Source organism: Neophocaena asiaeorientalis, unplaced genomic scaffold, assembly GCF_003031525.2.
Source record: "Neophocaena asiaeorientalis asiaeorientalis breed wild unplaced genomic scaffold, Neophocaena_asiaeorientalis_V1.1 scaffold96, whole genome shotgun sequence".
NCBI lineage: Eukaryota > Metazoa > Chordata > Mammalia > Artiodactyla > Phocoenidae > Neophocaena > Neophocaena asiaeorientalis.
In genome coordinates, this window is record NW_020175831.1 from 2,304,391 (window position 1) to 2,321,124 (window position 16,734).

The 16,734-nt window shown below is 42.5% G+C and overlaps 1 protein-coding gene across 5 annotated transcripts in view; it reads right to left on the minus strand.

The window, feature by feature from the left end:
* The window catches only part of GPR155 (G protein-coupled receptor 155), a 55,785-nt gene extending 52,449 nt beyond the window's left edge, over positions 1 to 3,336 (minus strand). For 2 of the 5 annotated variants that reach the window (XM_024732851.1, XM_024732852.1), the window contains exon 1: positions 3,168 to 3,335. The gene's annotated coding sequence lies outside the window, so the exon portion shown is untranslated. Of the gene's footprint in view, positions 1 to 3,167 lie in introns of all 5 variants that reach the window. The other 3 variants (XM_024732849.1, XM_024732853.1, XM_024732850.1) reach the window with 3 other exon arrangements.
* Positions 3,337 to 16,734: the final 13,398 nt, after the last annotated feature.

Genomic DNA, 16,734 nt, shown 5'->3' on the forward strand with positions numbered 1-16,734 from the left:
TAGGTTTGAACAACTCTGCAACTAACCAGTTTTTATTAGTAACTTGAAATTGACATAGTGACAATTGCCAATTCCTAAGTGATTATTCTGGGTTAACCATCTAAAGTAGCCTTATACAAGGTAGAAAGTAAAAAAGCTTATACTTCCTGAAATGTATAATGCCCAGGTTAAGTTCTCAAACACCCACATCACATTAAGGACTCAGATGGCAGGCCAAAGACTAACAACTGATACAACTGGGGGTGTGGATGAGATAATTTTCTCTGTGCTACCCTGGTATAAACTGAACCATTTAAAAACATTACATTTAATCTGGATCAGGACAAATATTTTCCTCCTAGGATTAGATAGGAGTGGTCAATATACACAAAACCTGTAATACTCACATACTTGAAGTTTACCAAATAAGCATCAAATTATACCCTGAGAAGGCTACTGATTGGTATAGGTACCCATAATTGAAGTAAGGAGCTGGTAAACAAGTGAACAAAGGTGTTAAACATTTGGAGTCCCTGAGAGATGTGGACTTGAAAAGACAGTGCTAAAGATTAAGGTGATAAACTACTCCAGTCTTCTGTTATTTTTTTAAAAGTTCCCTATATTTCTTTGCCTGGAGCATTATAACTTACACTGCTCCCTACCCCTTATTTGTACCACACTTGCATATCAATGTATTCCAATAATTTTTAAACCAACAGTTTTAACTAAACTTGCAGTTGTTCAGTGAAAAGAGTCAAATGGCCTGAACCCAATTTGGGGCCTATCACTTATCAACTCTTTGGGTAACTCAGCCTCTCTGGACCATAGCTTCTTCAACTGTAAAATGAGAGTAAAAACCTCCTTAGAGGGCTATTGTGAGGATTGGAGCTTTTTTTTTTTTTTGCGGTACGCAGGCCTCTCACTGCCGTGGCCTCTCCCATTGTGGAGCACAGGCTCCGGACGCACAGGCTCAGCAGCCATGGCTCACGGGCCCAGCCGCTCCGCAGCATGTGGGATCTTCCTGGACCGGGGCACAAACCCACGTCCCCTGCATCGGCAGGCGGACTCTCAACCACTGCGCCACCAGGGAAGCCCCAGGACTGGAGCTTTTATACACAGCTTATCACAAAGTAGGCCTTCAAGAAGTGGTAGCAGTTGCTATTAGGAGTTGTGTGTCCTAATAATAGGAAGAATGGTAGTAAATTAAATATAATTCATTGTTCTATGCAGTTCTTCAAACATACTTGGTATTAAAGAGCCTCCAACTAAAACAGAGGGATGGGATGGGTTGTAAGGTTATCAGTTTTCATTTTATACCAAACAGTTAAGGAGTTCAGTTTAATTTAGTTTGATCTTAGTTGTTAGCAGGGAAGGGAGAGCTCTTTATTTCCCTCAAGGTGATGGTCAAATAGCTGTAGCAAGGCCCAGGTTTAACTTTCAGTTAGTCAAAAATTAAGAGAAAAACTTTGGAAAGTAATCTTCCCCTTCCCATGAAGTTTCTTTTAATGTTCCTTGATATTTTAAAAGCAATATCTGCTAATTGAGGGGCAGTCAAAATAACCAAAAAGGACTTACAAATACAAAGTTTTATCTCATCTTAAATTTTTTTCCAACAGGAAGAGAATATACTTCTTTTTTTAAAATAAATTTATTTATTTTAGGCTACGTTGGCTCTTCGTTGCTGCACGCGGGCTTTCTCTGGTTTCGGCGAGCGGGAGCTACTCTTCGTTGCGGTGCACGGGCTTCTCCTTGTGGTGGCTTCTCTTGTTGAGGAGCAGGGGCTCTAGGCACGAGGACTTCAGTAGTTGTGGCTCGTGGGCTCTAGAGCGCAGGCTCAGTAGTTGTGGCGCACGGGCTTAATTGCTCCGCGGCATGTAGATCTTCGCGAACCAAGGCTTGAACCCGTGTCCCCTGCATTGGCAGGTGGATACATAACCACCGCGCCACCAGGGAGGCCCCGAGAATATACTTCTTAAAGCATTCTTTTAAAATAAACAGGAGCGGCCTTCCCTCGTGGCGCAGTGGTTGAGAGTCCGCCTGCCGATACAGGGCACACGGGTTCGTGCCCCGGTCCGGGAAGATCCCACATGCTGCGGAGCGGCTGGCCCTGTGAGCCATGGCCGCTGAGACTGCGCGTCCGGAGCCTGTGCTCCGCAACGGGAGAGGCCACAACAGTGAGAGGCCCGCGTACCGCAAAAAAAAAAAAGTTGCCTTGTCACAGTAAAAGACCACTCACTGGGGCGGGAGCAGAGAAATGCTATACACCAGCCACTTCTGGCCACTCATATTTGGTTTAGATAACATGGAGGAACCACTAACATTGTAAACAACTGCTATTAAGTGAAAATGGGGAGGAGGGTTCTGACGGGTTTCAAAGAGAAAGCTTTAAACTCTTAAGCTATTTCTCAAACACCCAATAACATTTAGCCGGTGGGAAAAGCATAATACAGTGTGGTCCTATTCAACCACCCTTCAACACCAGGAGTCACACCATCCACCCACTCCCACCTACTTGCAGGGGACCAAAGGTCTTCCCTAAAGACCCAGAGTGGGGAGGGAGTGCTGAGCACTACCTCTTCTCTTGTGGGCAGGGACAGACTTTGGCCCTCTAAGATAAGGATGTAGAGAATCCGTAAGCAAATAGGCCGCCTAAAGAAGAGCTGCCACCCAATGCCTGGGCAGGCAGCAGTGGAAGTGTAAAGGCAGCCTGGGTTCTGTGCCTGGGATACAAAGTTGGTCGCTCAGCTTCCCCAGGGCATGGCAGTCACAAAGCATGGTAAGTGAAATGCTCCATAAAGGGCTAAGGGAGAAAATTTGGCGCAACGCTCCAGGTACCTGGGCAGAAGCTCCCACGATGGCATTCACTGAGGCCACCCCCCCGGAATAAAGGGAAGAGTCTGAGAATGGTAGGGTGGACGCACGTACAATGATGTGCTCCTCAAACTGAGGGATGGCAGCTCTGTCACCAAAGGGGACAAGCCGCCCCTTCCCCTACGTAAGTCTTCCCGGGTGGCCCCGCACGTCCTAAAGGCGGGCGCTACGGGGCAGAGGCGGGCAGGCGCAGGCAGCGGATTGCGGGCCTGGGCGCTGCCCACCTGCTCAGACTCGAGGGGCGAGAGCGGGGTCACCAAGGGCCCGCAAAGCCGAGCCGGGACCGCGCAGGTCGGCGCCCCGAGGGCCCATCTCACCTGCTACGGCTGCATCCCGGGGCCGCGGGAGAAGGGAGTCGATGTTCGAGGTGGGCCAAGCAGGGAGGAAATCACCGTCACCTCCCACCCCAGCCCTCCTAGGCGAGAGCTGCCGGCTGCCAGCTGCCCGCTATAGCAGCTCATTCACATTCCGAAAAAGTGAGGCGCTCATAAGCTGGGACCGGGTCAGCTCCTCCCTGAGCCGCCGCCCCGCCTCCTGGCCCCGCCCCCGGCCGGGGGAACCACAGAGCCGCGCCGTCCAAGGCCCCGCCTTCAGGCTCCGCCTCCCGCCGCGAGACTCAAAGCCGCGCGGCCCCGGCCCCGCCCCTGGCTCCGCCCCCGACCGCTGAGACGCGGAGGCCCAAGGTCCTCCGCTACGCCAGCCTCCAGCCGCAGGCTGCGAGCTTCCCAGCCGCTAGACGCCGGCGGCGGGACTTCCGGCCGTTCGGCTCCCGCAAAATGGCGGCCGCCGTGAGGGCTTTGCCGTTTCGTTTTCCTCTCCGTAAATTCAGGTGTAGAAGCCTCTTGCCTTTCCGCCTAACCCCAGCCTCGTGTGGTCTGTCAAGTGCTCTCTTGATTAGCCTAGTCGTTTTTATAGCACAGTTTAAAGCAAGGTCTTTAATCGTGGGTCAGACTCCTGCCTTTCACCTTTCTCAAGGCAGTGTGACCTTGACCTTCCTAAATCAGAGACTAAAATGTCTGTAAAGCTTTAGCCCTGTGCTTGGTTTAGAATAAGCATCCAGACCCTGACTGCTTGTGTTTTCTATTGTCGGGGGAACGACATCCATATCCCCTCAGTGTACTGAGCGGAAACTGTATTGGTGGAAAACTTACAGAGCAGGAACTGAGTATATAGAACATGAATTCTGCTCCTGTTCTCCTCACTTCACCCTTGTTCTCTATCTTCTTAACTTTTAACAGCTTCCCTGTTCCCCTTGAACCTGGATGCTATTTTTTTTTAAATCTCCTGATTATATCTCAAAGCTAAAAGGATTTGTGTTTAGAAAGTATGGAGATTAATTCAATTAAATAAATATTTATTCAGCTTTGACTTTTAGCGGAATACTGGAAGATAGACCTGGAAAGGTAAGTTAGGGTGAACCTCTAGGAAGTTCCTTAGGTTAGCCTTACAGTTTGGACCCATCCTCTGACCACAGTAAAACCATCAAATTCTTTTTTCATGAAAACGTGTCTTAGTGATCACACTATTTAAGGATATGCAATCTGGAAGCTTTCCCAGGATTAGCTGAAAGACTGAAAGCAGGAAAAACATGACTTTGGGAAAAACCAAGCCACGAGGAAATAAAGATGTACTCTGGGGTGGTGGTAATGAAAAGAATGAAAGAGGCTTGAGAGACATTACAAAAGGAGAACTGATGGGACTGGATTACTGATAGGGCAAGAAAAGGAAGGAGATAATGAAGGTATGTATTTGTTCATCCATCATACTAAAGAAAAGGAATTGAGCTAGGGAGACTCTAACATCCTTATTAGTTCTAAAGTTCTGTTTCCTATCGTTCTGTTATCTGAAGATGAAAGGAAGAAATGTTTCAAGTGAGGGAAGTGGTTACAAGAAGATAATGAATTTGGTTTTAGGCCTAAAATCTAAAACCTCAAGAAACTTAGTTTGGTCTCCTCTCTTGAAGAAGTTATCGTCATCTTTATTTGAGATCCTGGAGATTAAGTCATTGATCTAAGAACAGCCAGCAAGTGAATGAGAGTGTAAGTGCTCACTGTCCTGTGAACTAACTGCTCATGAAGGTATCAGCACATGTAAGTAGAGATTTCTAGTAGACACCTAAAGAGAAAACAGAAGCTCAAGAGAGAGAAAAAACAGAGCCAAAGGTGTGGTTTGGAGACATCTGTATGGAGTAGACAAGTAAGAGCAGCTGGCAGGGGGGACAGTGACTCTGGGAACAAAGTGTTTACGGAATTGAAGGACTTCATCAAAAAGTCATTCTTAGATAAGCAATTACTGATGAATGCCATAAGGTACTAATTTAATTCCACTATCATGTCTGCCAGTCATTCTGTGAGATGCTGACCTATACTGTTAACTGAAGATAGGAAGTGAAAAGCACAACACCTAAGATAACTTCTGTTAACGTTTTACTACATATGTATCACTTTTTCCTGTGCATATATAAATCAGTGAAGAAAAATAGGGTCATACAATACACATTATTTTTCATATAGATGATTTTTAGTAACCTTTTTCATTTAATATATAACCTTTTTATTCAGAAATATAGATCTGTGTCATAATTTTCAATACCTATTTAATATTCTGTATCAAAAATTTGAGGATGATCTCCCTTGAAAAATTTGGACTCTGGGCCATCCATAGAGTCTAATCAAAGATGAGTAAAGAAGAGGAAGATAAAATAGTACAAGTGTTTAGAGTGACTTAAAATGTGTTGTTTGAATATGTCTAAAATGATTTCTAGTTTCTTCAAAACTGCCTGTCCCCTTCCTGTCAGTACCAGTTTCTCCTTAGAGATTCATGATTCCAGAGAAGCTAATCTCACTCCGCCTTCAAAGGTGATGTAACTAACCTATGCTAACCAATCAGTATGTTCTGTTCGTTGGACTCAATCATTGAGTCAGGATGGGCATTGACACCAAGGTGTTTTGATAGAATGGCTCTTAGAACATTTACTGAGAATGCTGACGTTCTTTTCTACTGCCAGGAAGATACTGGCAGCCATCTAGGGACCATGAGAGGAACCAGTCTTAGAATGATGCAGACACCAAGGAAAGCACAGCAGAGGGAAGGAAATAAACGGGTCCTTGATGACATACTGAGTTGTAGGATCAAGCTTCACCTAAAGCCAGTCAACCTGTGGACTTCGCACTCATGTGAGCCAATCAATTTATTGTTTAAACAAGTTTGAGTTGGGTTTTCTGTTACTTGAAATCAAATGTATAAAAAAAATTCTAGAAGAAAATGCCAATAGTAATTATCTTTGAGTGATAAAAATACACTTTTTTTTTCTGTGTAGAAAAGTTCCCAAAATTTCTACCAAAAAATGTGTATGTATTTTATCAGGAAAAAGTCTGAAATAAGTCATAAAGTGTATATTTTGGCTCTATGGAAATGTTGAACCATAATAGTAAATATTTTTCTAAAATTCACTGCTAAGTATTAAACCAGGTAGGTGTACAAAATCCACCTATAAAATAGAACAATTTAAGGGCACTGATACAGTGCAATATATGAACTTACACAAGGCTAAGGCCTTGTTTTTGTTAATCTGTGTATCCCTAGCGTTTATAATAGTGCTTTCCATGACATACAGCAGCTGTTCCATAAATGGTTTTTGAATGACTGAATAAAACATAACTGCCTGCCAGCTATCCAAGATACCTTCTTTGTATTCAATGGGAATGATGGGGCTTGGGGCAGGCTGTTCCCAAATAATGCCAAGGTGGCATATTGATTATTTTGATTTAAAGTTACTTGAGAAACAGCTTGTATAAGAACACTCTGACCCTCCTTTTTTCCCCTGAAAGCAGGAAACAAAGCTCCCATAGGAAGGTATCCTCCGTATGCCATGAGGATGAAAGGCATTGAGATAGGGAATTTGAGTCCGGGAAAGGTGTATAAACAAACTTTGTTACTCCTTCATTAATTTGCTACCCCAAGCAAAAACCCCTTTGTTTTGTCAAATCTTCACAAATGTTTGATTCTTTTTCTAAAAAGGTATGTAAACAGCCTGCTTTGTTCTCTTCTTAGGTATGTATGAAGTTAAATTTGTTTGTTTTTCTCTTGTTAATCTTCCTTATGTTAATTTGATTGTTAGACCAGTGGAAGGAACCTAGAAGGGAAAGGAAAATTTTTCTTCCCCCACAAGAAGCTATTTCATACAAGCAACTGTGGTATAGCTCTTTTATAGTGACTGGATTTCTTATTTTTTCCAGCTTTTCACTTGGCCCAGGTTTATATCTTTATATAAACATTCTCTGAAACTATGGCTTCTGTTTGTTATTTTTTTTAATTTTTTTTTTTCTGTACGCGGGCCTCTCACTGTTGTGGTCTCTCCCGTTGCGGAGCACAGGCTCTGGACACGCAGGCTCAGCGGCCATGGCTCACGGGCCCAGCCGCTCCGCTGCATGTGGGATCTTCCCGGACCGGGGCACAAACCCGTGTCCCCTGCATCGGCAGGCGGACTCTCAACCACTGCGCCACCAGGGAAGCCCTGTTTGTTATTTTAAATGCTATAATTATTTTAATTTCTGATCTGTCAAGATAAAACCCTGAAATTATCTTTTAATTTAATATTGTGTTTTTGTAAATACATAATAACTTTTTCCCTTTTCAATTTGCTATTAAAATATTCTTACAGGGTTTCTGGGTTGGTGGACACATGGAGGTACCTGGAGAGTGGCTCATCCAGAGAGGGCATGGAAGCTCCATACCCCTTCCCACATACTGTGCCCTATGCATCTCTTCCATCTGGATGTTCCTTCATCATATCCTTTTATAATAAACTGGTAAAAATAAATATATATAGATTTTATATACACATGTAATATGTGTATTATATATCTATTCTTACAAAAGCAGTGAGGGAAAATAGAATCTAAACATCTCACCTTGTTATTGATCTTATTGACTTCAGGTAAGGCTCAAATGTAGTTACATAGGCAAGGGCTTTTGCCTGGGCCAGCACTTAAGAAGTTTTAAGCAGAAAAACAATGAAACCAGAATTAGATTATGAAACTGAAAGTTAAATCAATGATTTAGATAAGAAAGGGTGGAGAAACCATGCAATAGCAAGATGATGACTTTGGAGCCCATCCCGTTTGTCTCAGGATTTAGCTGCGTGATACTTGTGGTTTTGTTTTGATCTTTTTTTTTTTGTAAAGGGGTTAGAGATCAGGTAAATGGGAATGAAAAACAAACAAACAAAAAATACTCCTGTTTTTACTGCTACTCTGTTCAGTTAAAAATGTGCTCACAAATTTATGTAATAGGCAGTCACTCAACAAAGAATCTTATAAATGTGCAGAACATTTTGTAATTTGAATTATGTCTAAGATGAAACACCATAGAACTAACAAATTTTGTATGATATAAAGAGGAAGTGGCAAAACCCTCAGATTTAGTTTTGACTTTGGAGTAGGAAGTTCTTTAGCTGATTCTAGTTAAAACCTGGGTGGAACTTTTGAGTAAATAGCTAATTCAAAAAAAGGTTATCTATCATATCCTCAGCATAACAATTAAGCGCAGACCTCAGAAGCACTCTTCCAGTAGAGTATGTGTTTCAGGAGTTCAACTGTCCTTTCCTCCTTGAAGGGGCAGGCACTCTATCTGTGTTGATTTCCATAGTATCCTCAGTACCTGGAACAGTGCTTGGCACATAGTAGGCACTTGGTAAATGTTAACCTACCAACTCTTGGAATGCCAGCTAAACATGTTTATGAAATTTCTGTATTTAGAGAACTTAGAACGGAAACACCTGCTCTTTCTTGTGCTGCTTCTTTCAACTATTAACAAAAATAACTGAAGGGGCTTCCCTGGTGCAGTGCAGTGGTTGAGAGTCCGCCTGCCGATGCAGGGGACGTGGGTTCATGCCCCGGTCCGGGAGGATCCCACATGCCGCGGAGCAGCTGGGCCCGTGAGCCATGGCCACTGAGCCTTTGCGTCCAGAGCCTATGTTCCGCAACGGGAGAGGCCACAACAGTGAGAGGCCTGCGTGCCGCAAAAAAAGAAAAAAAGTAACTGAAGGAGAAGTATCAGAACTCAAGTCTCTGTGTAGCAGCAGAGGAACCAGATGGTTTTGTGACTGACAGTGGCTGGAAAAGCCAAATCATGAGGAATTATCATTGGTTGTGACATAGCATAAATGTGATAATGTCCCAAGAATCAATTCTACAAATATTTAAATGTCCTCAGAATTCCAAAAGTTATTTAGACTTTCCTTTTACCTTAACTTCTATGCAAGCTTTCCCTAAGCCATTCCAAAAAGTTGAAACAGGAAAGAGAACTTAAGACTTCTGAACTACAAGAACATTACCCAGACTGGGTCAGAAAGAGGCCTGGGCACTAGGTTTGGAGACAGTTGTTCTTGGAGAATAAAACTGATGAAAGTAAGTTTCTCAGTGCAGTATTAATTGGCACCTAGGCTTCTATAGCCTATAGCTAATATCACTATTAACTATATCCTCGAGTCTGGCTTATTATTAGTTCTAACAGCCTAACCCAAGCCCTCTCCCATGGGTGTACATAAACATTTTGGAGACAAGATGTTTATAGTAATGCTAACATTTGATAAAATTTTTAGAAAAGTTGTAGAAATTTAATTTCGTATGTTGCCTCAGTAACTGGTCAAGGATTTTGTTTTTTAACATAATAGTTTTTGTCAAACAAAGAGCTACTATTAAAAGTTTAAGCCCAGAGGTATACATTTTATAAAATGTTACAATGAAGCTCATGACTGACCTTTGAATGGTAGGAGTTTTAAGTATGCTGTTGAAAATCTGTAAAGGACAGTTAAGAAAATTATCAGACTGTAAGAGAAACATGTGAGCTCACCAAACAAGAGTTTTAGTGTAGACTTTTGTCTTTTTTATTTATTTATTTTTGGCTGCGTTGGGTCTTTGTTGCTACGCACAGGCTTTCTCCAGTTGCAGCGAGCAGGGGCTACTCTTTGTTGTGGTGCGCAGGCTTCTTATTGTGGTGGCTTCTCTTGTTGTGGAGCACGGGTTCTAGGTATGTGGGCTTCAGTAGTTGCAGCTGGTTGGCTCAGTCTTTGTGGCTTGTGGGCTCTAGAGCGCAGGCTCAGGAGTTGTGGCACACGGGCTTTGTTGCTCCACGGCATGTGGGATCTTCCCGGACCAGGGCTCGAACCTGTGTCCCCTGAATTGGCAGGCAGATTCTTAACCACTGCACCACCAGGGAAGTCCCTAGACATTGTCTTTATCAAATGAAGTTAAAGGAACAAGTTAAAGTTTGAATGGAAGAGCCTTCCCTTGTTCCACATCCGGTTGTTGCTATTTGCATTCCTTTATTGAACCTACATCTTCATAAGCTTTTTGGCAGGTATATGTTGAACACTTCTGTTTCATGGTCAAGACAGGATCAGAGGCCATGGATACTGACAACTGATTTGTCTGTTTTCTTCTTTTTCCATGACTGTATCTACTGCCTTATCTTGATTTACAAGCAAAACCTAGAAAACCTACAAAAATAAGTGTTTTGTGGTTTATTTAGGAATAATACAGAAAATATTGCTGTTATTTTTGGTGAAGAAAATCAATTTTGTATAGTTTATTTCAACCTAAATAAAATGTGAATTTCGTTTAAAGAAAAAAATTGTTTAAGCCCAATATTTGCCATAGTGAATGTAATTGTTTATTTTAGAGGCAAAAGGAGACTATCCCTGAGCGCAATTGAAACAGTTTTTAGAAATCTTCAAACCCAGGCAGTGATCCCAGAGAAATTCAGAAGCATCTCCCTGAATCTTTCTTCTCAGCCACTTTAATTTCACTCGTCCAACCATGTGTGTCAGAAATTAGAGTATGAAGGAAATGACCATTTTTCTTGTTTGTCTGAAATTCCTCTGCTAACTTTGGAAGGTGGGAAGCAGGAAAGAAGCATGACCTCTGTTACAGGGAGTTTAGCCTGTGTGAAGAGGTTGGAGAGGAAAAAGCCTTCATGACTTTTCGTAGTGGCTAGTTCAAAAAATGTAGAGGGTTCATGAAAGTGATTACAGAGTAACCTGAAGAAGAGAAATTTGTCTCCTCCACTCTTGGAAAGGGAAATAAGAGAAGCTTTATATAAGTCCCTCTGAGGGGAGGCGACCAATGGGAAGCTGTTGCTAAGGGGCCAGCTGGTGCAGGGATTATGCTGTAGGTAATTTCTATAAAAGGATAGAGGGCGGAGGTTAGAGTTTAGACATTTCCTCCAATTTGACAAGAGCTGTTCCATTGTTTCCTCTTTTAATCCTCAGTCTTGATGTGCTTTCAAGCACTCTATCATTCTTTCTCTTTCTCAGCATGTTCTCATCTTCTCATTTCACTATTATTACAGGTATAGTTTGGAGATATTGTGGGTTTGGTTCCAGGCCTCCACAATAAAGAGAATATTGCAATAAAGTAAGTCACATGGGGTTTCCTAGTGCCTATAAAAGTGATGTTTACACTATAGTCTGTTAAGTGTGCAATGCATACAAATGTACATTATGTCTAAAAATCAATGTACATACCTTAATTAAAAAATACTTTATTGCTAAAAAATGCTGTCACGTGACAACACAGGGTTTCCACAGACCTTCAATTTGTAAAAAGCACAATTATCTGTGAAGTGCAATAAAGCCAAATGCAATAAAACGAGGTATGCCTGTACATGCTAGCGATTTGGTGCTAACAGGCTACCTGCTTGCACCACACATTATTTGCTCAGTATGATTTTTGTGCATAGGTTACTGATCAAGGACCTAGGAGAGTCATGTGAACAAACAGATAGAATAACATGGGGCAGGGATCATTCATAAGAATTGAGGTACAGAGGGTAAAAAGTAGAACGATTAATCATAGTCAGGAGCCCAGAGGTCTGTCACAGTGCTCAGTCAGCTTCGCACTAGAATCACTTGGGGAATAAAATTTTTTAAATTGAAGCATAATTGACCTACAACATTATATTAATTTTAGGTGTACAACATAATGATTTAACATTTGTATGCATTGTGAAATGATCACTTGGGGAATATAATTTTTAAAAGTATAGATGCCAGGGTCCCTGTCAGACTTACTAAATCAACATCACTGGGATTGGGTCCAAAACCCATATTTTTTTTTTTTTAAGATTCTGCAGATGATTCTAATGCAAATTTCTAAGTGAGAGCTACTCATTTAGGGAATAAACTAGAAATTAGAAATCTGTTTCAAGGGCAGGCAGGAATATTTGTCTCAGAGGAGGGCAGAAAAAATTTCCAGAGTCTCGGTACTCTATGGGGAGAAATGTGTTCTTACTATACGAAAAAGGGCACATTGAGTCTGGTAACTTCCTTTGGAAATCCATCTCAATAGCAGTTTTCCTATCAGGACATATTTCTCACATGAGACCCATTTCTTTTTGGTTTGTGGACAAAAGCAAAACAAAATAAAACTGACCACCGTCTTCATTTCTCGTGTATGTACACCATGTCCTCGCTGTAGTGCCATTAGCAAATTCCAGCCAGAAAGTTCATGTTGGGGGTAAAACTGGGTCAAGTAATTTTCTGGCACGTTCAGTAACTAAACCAATAGATTTACTGTATCGTGGATTATGTAGCAAAACCCCAGTGCAGTCATTTCACCATCTCTTAAAGCTTCAGTTTTTGAGAAACAATCATAATTCCTCTTATCTTTCTTCAGAGATGTTATTTTCTAAAATACGGCTTTTTACTAATCTTTTCTTTTATAGTTTGTTCATTTGGTGTCTTATTTAAGAAATCCTCACCTGCATCAAGGTCATAATGATATTCACCTACATTTTCTTCTAAAAGTTAAATGTCTTTCAAAATTGTTATTCTTTGTACCATTTTCCAAATTCTTATATGCTATTAGAGCCCCACTGTAGATTCAAAGTGTAGAAAGTTCCTGCCCAGCACAGAGAAGAATGCTTCTATAGCTCCTGCTACAGTCTAGATCCAAAAATCCTCAATGCAGAGTAAAATAAAGTAGGAATGTACAGAGATAAAAATCTATCAAATGTGGTAAAAAGAAGATAGAGTAGTATCAGCTAATGGAAATAAAATTATCTTAAAGTCAATGTATATTTCCCCTAGAGGTACTGAAGAGATGAGACCTTAAGCCTTGAGAAGAGCGAGCAAATGCAGGACGTGTGGACTAATGACTGGTAATCATGCTGTGATTACATTTATTGCATGTTTGTCAGATGTCTAGCAGGGGGATACTTATGTGTTTGCCAAATGTCTAGCAGGGATATACTTATGTTTGTGAAATGTCTAGCAGGGATATACTCATGTTTGTCAAATGTCTAGCAGGGCCTTTAAGATGTCCTTGAGTTAAAAGTCACTGTACAGCTCCATGTCAGCTCTAATGAAAAACCAACTACTTCGAAGAAAGTAATCTTTTGATAAAATTCCTAGAAGATAACCCATATCTGAACCCCTGCTCTGGCATTCCATACCCAGCTACTCCCTCAGGTTCTTGGCTCAGTTTTGGAACTGGCTGTTGGATTTGGGGCTCCAGCTCTTGCACTGCTTTATAAATGTCTGTCGTCTACTGTCTTCCACCTGCCTCCAGGATTGTGTCAGATATCCAGCTGGGCCTACCTGTGATTGACTTGGCTCAGTTGTATACTCTGCTCTATCTAATCAGAGTCATAGGGCCTCTGTGTAGGATCCTTAATGTCATCTCAAGCTGATGAGAATGAGCTTCTGGCCCCCACTTTCCAACTGTTACATAGTGGGGACTAAGATTTGCATTAACAAAGCCAAACCTTTAGGATACTCTCCATATACTCAAATGATCTAATTGACAATTGTCCCAACAAAGGAGACATCTCTACTGATAAAAAAATAGTCCATTTTCAAAGGTGTGACTTGTGTTAGGTTACCCTGTGCGGAAGAGCACCACCCTTTGTGGGAGGGCCTGTTTCCCTCTCATCAAGTGAGTCTGCTAGTTGGGTGGGCCCAAGGGGTGATTCTGCTGCTCACCACGGTAAGAAGTGTTACTGCTGTCCCTGCAGCCTTGCCTAGGATTGGATGGGCCTCTGGATGTGAGGGGGAACTGACAGGGTTGATTCAGTTGCCTTGGCGGGCTAGGTAGATGGCCCTTTCCTTCCTCACTGCTTTGTGTGGCTTCCCCCAGTCTGTCTCTCAGTAAAAAGGCACAGCCTGATATTTTTTCATTTCTGCCACTTCCAAATGCCCTCTGCCCTGGTGAGTCCAAAAATCTGAGGCTCTGTCATCTTGGATCCCCCAAATACCCTTCTCTCCTACAGTCATTGCCTTTGGGCTCTTATCTGTGCCATGATGTGGAGTCCTGGTTAGCATTCGACACTGAAGCAGGCCACAAGGATCCTGTGTGTCTCCAAAGTCCCTGTAGCAGCCTAGGGCCCTGCTTAGCTTCCCTTCAAGAATCGTAGGCCTGGGTTCCCTTGCACTTTCTTCACAGTCCCAGGTGTGCTATGACAATTCCCAGTGTCCCCTCCCTGCTGATAAACCTCAACCTGACCAACCCTTGAGTTACAGCATTTCTGTCAGCTCCACAAAGAATTCCGGTCAATTAGAGTTTACAGCTCTGTCCTGGGCATGCGGACTAGATCACTTAGGAGTGGCACCATCACACCCTGGGTACATCCTCAGTAGTGTTCCCTGTCCTGTGCCTGGAGTCAGCATGTGCCCGTGGCCCAGGGGAAGCTTAGTGTGAGTGGACCTTCTGCCTCCCTTGCAGCCCCCAACTCTAGTAGAGAGGCATTCAGTGAGGCTTCCTCGCTGATGTTCCTATTGTGAGGAAGCTGGCCTTTGCGTAGCCCTTAATGTGCGCTTCAGGACCACTGAACCTTTGTAGGCTTTTCCGGTCCTACTCCACCTGGGAAAATATGCGTATTACGCATGTTGTATAAGTTTCCTATTGTTGCTGTAACAAATTAACCACAAACACAGTGGCTTAAAACAACACAGACTTCTTATAGTTCTGGAGATTAGAAGTCCAGAATCCTCCTCACAGGGCTAAAGTCAGGGTTTCTTCCGGAGGCTCTAGGGAAGAATCTGTGTCCTTGCCTTTCCCAGCTCCTAGAGGCCACCCCGGCTTGGGAACCCCTTGCTCCATACGCAAACCCAGCAATGTTTCATCTCCCTGACCCTCCTTCTGTAGTCACATCTCCCTCTGACCACAGTTTTAAGGACTCATATGATTAGATTGAGTCCACCTGGGTAATCCAGAATAATCTCCCCTTCTCAAGGTCCTTTACTTAATCACACATTTGCTTTGTGTAATTTTTCCAAGTCCCTTTGGTCGTGTAAGATAGCATGTTCACATGTTCACAGGGTCTGGGAATTAGGACAGGGACATCTCTGGAGGGCCACTTTCGGCTACCACACATATTTTCATAGGAACACCAACAAACCAGATTATTCACACACTAAATCAATTCTATCCTGTAAGAGCCTAATTGCCCCTAGTGTATGTCTTCCTGACAGATTATAAACCCCTGTTTTTGGTTCCTAGCATTTAGCTCAGTTCCCTGAATACTGTAAGTACTCAGTAGAGCTCCGTTTATAAGAATAAGGATGCCCAGTCTTGGGGGAGGGGGCACAAGTCTGTCTCTGTGTGTGTTGGGGACAGCGGAGGTTCATGGTAGCAGACGTGATAATATGGGCTGCAGTCAGTTGTCAGAGTTATCATTGGACAAACTGGTCTGATTGGGCGTGACGTCTGGTAGAGGATACAATGAACCAATGTGCCAAAATGCTGAGTGAGAGCAATTGTGCTGCTAAAGCCAACTTGCAGAGTGAGACTGCCACACTGGTCAAACTTCTAGTCATAGGGAGCCATTCTTTTCCTCGACGCAGTTTTCCTTCCCTAGCCACAACCATTGGTATTGTCATCTGAGGAAAAAACCAAGCTCTCCTGCTGGAGCAGGATGTCAGCCTGTGTGCACGGGGCCTGGGTCCCTCCTCCCCTTGATCACGCACCTGGGGTTGGACTACATGCCAAGATGTGCTTGCATTTTTGTCTTATTTCCCCTCCCTCAACCATGCTTTTCTTTGTTTGCTTTTAGTGATGTTGAAGGCTATAAGTATTTCTAGTAACACAGAGGATCCTGATCCACAAAGAATGTTTCATATAAACTGCTATTTGAGGTCAATAGGGACAAAATATCCAAAAATAGTGGAATGGCCAGACAGAGCAAAACATGACATTTTCTTTTTTCTTTTCCCCCCAAATCACAACCTTTTCTTTTTCTTTTCTGATTATAATAACGGACAGTATGTGTGCACACTTTAAAAAATGTACCAACATTTATGTAGTAGAAAACAAAAAGTATTCAGTAACGACAACAGAAATAATCTCAGTTAACATATGCAGAAACATGTATACATATATATACATATACATACACACTCAAAAGCACATATATGTTTATTAAAATGCAAACATTTTATAACCTCTTTTTTTTTACTCAATATATTGAGAATATTTTTCCATTTCAACTCACACATCCTTTTTTTAAACTGGGTTATATTATTCTATATATGTGTGTCATAGTTCATTTACTTAATTCTCTAATGGGAATTTCAGTAAATTTCATGAATATTTTCTTTATTTTTTTAGTAGTCACCATTAAATTATTAACATGTATTTAAAATTTTATTTATTTATTTTATATTTATTTTTGGCAGTGTTGGGTCTTCGTTTCTGTGCGAGGGTTTTCTCCAGCTGCAGCGAGCGGGGGCCACTCTTCATCGCGGTGCACGGGCCTCTCACTGTCGTGGCCTCTCCCGTTGCGGAGCACAGGCTCCAGACATGCAGGCTGAGTAGTTGTGGCTCACGGGCCTAGCCGCTCTGCGGCATGTGGGATCTTCCCGGACCGGGGCATGAACCCATGTCC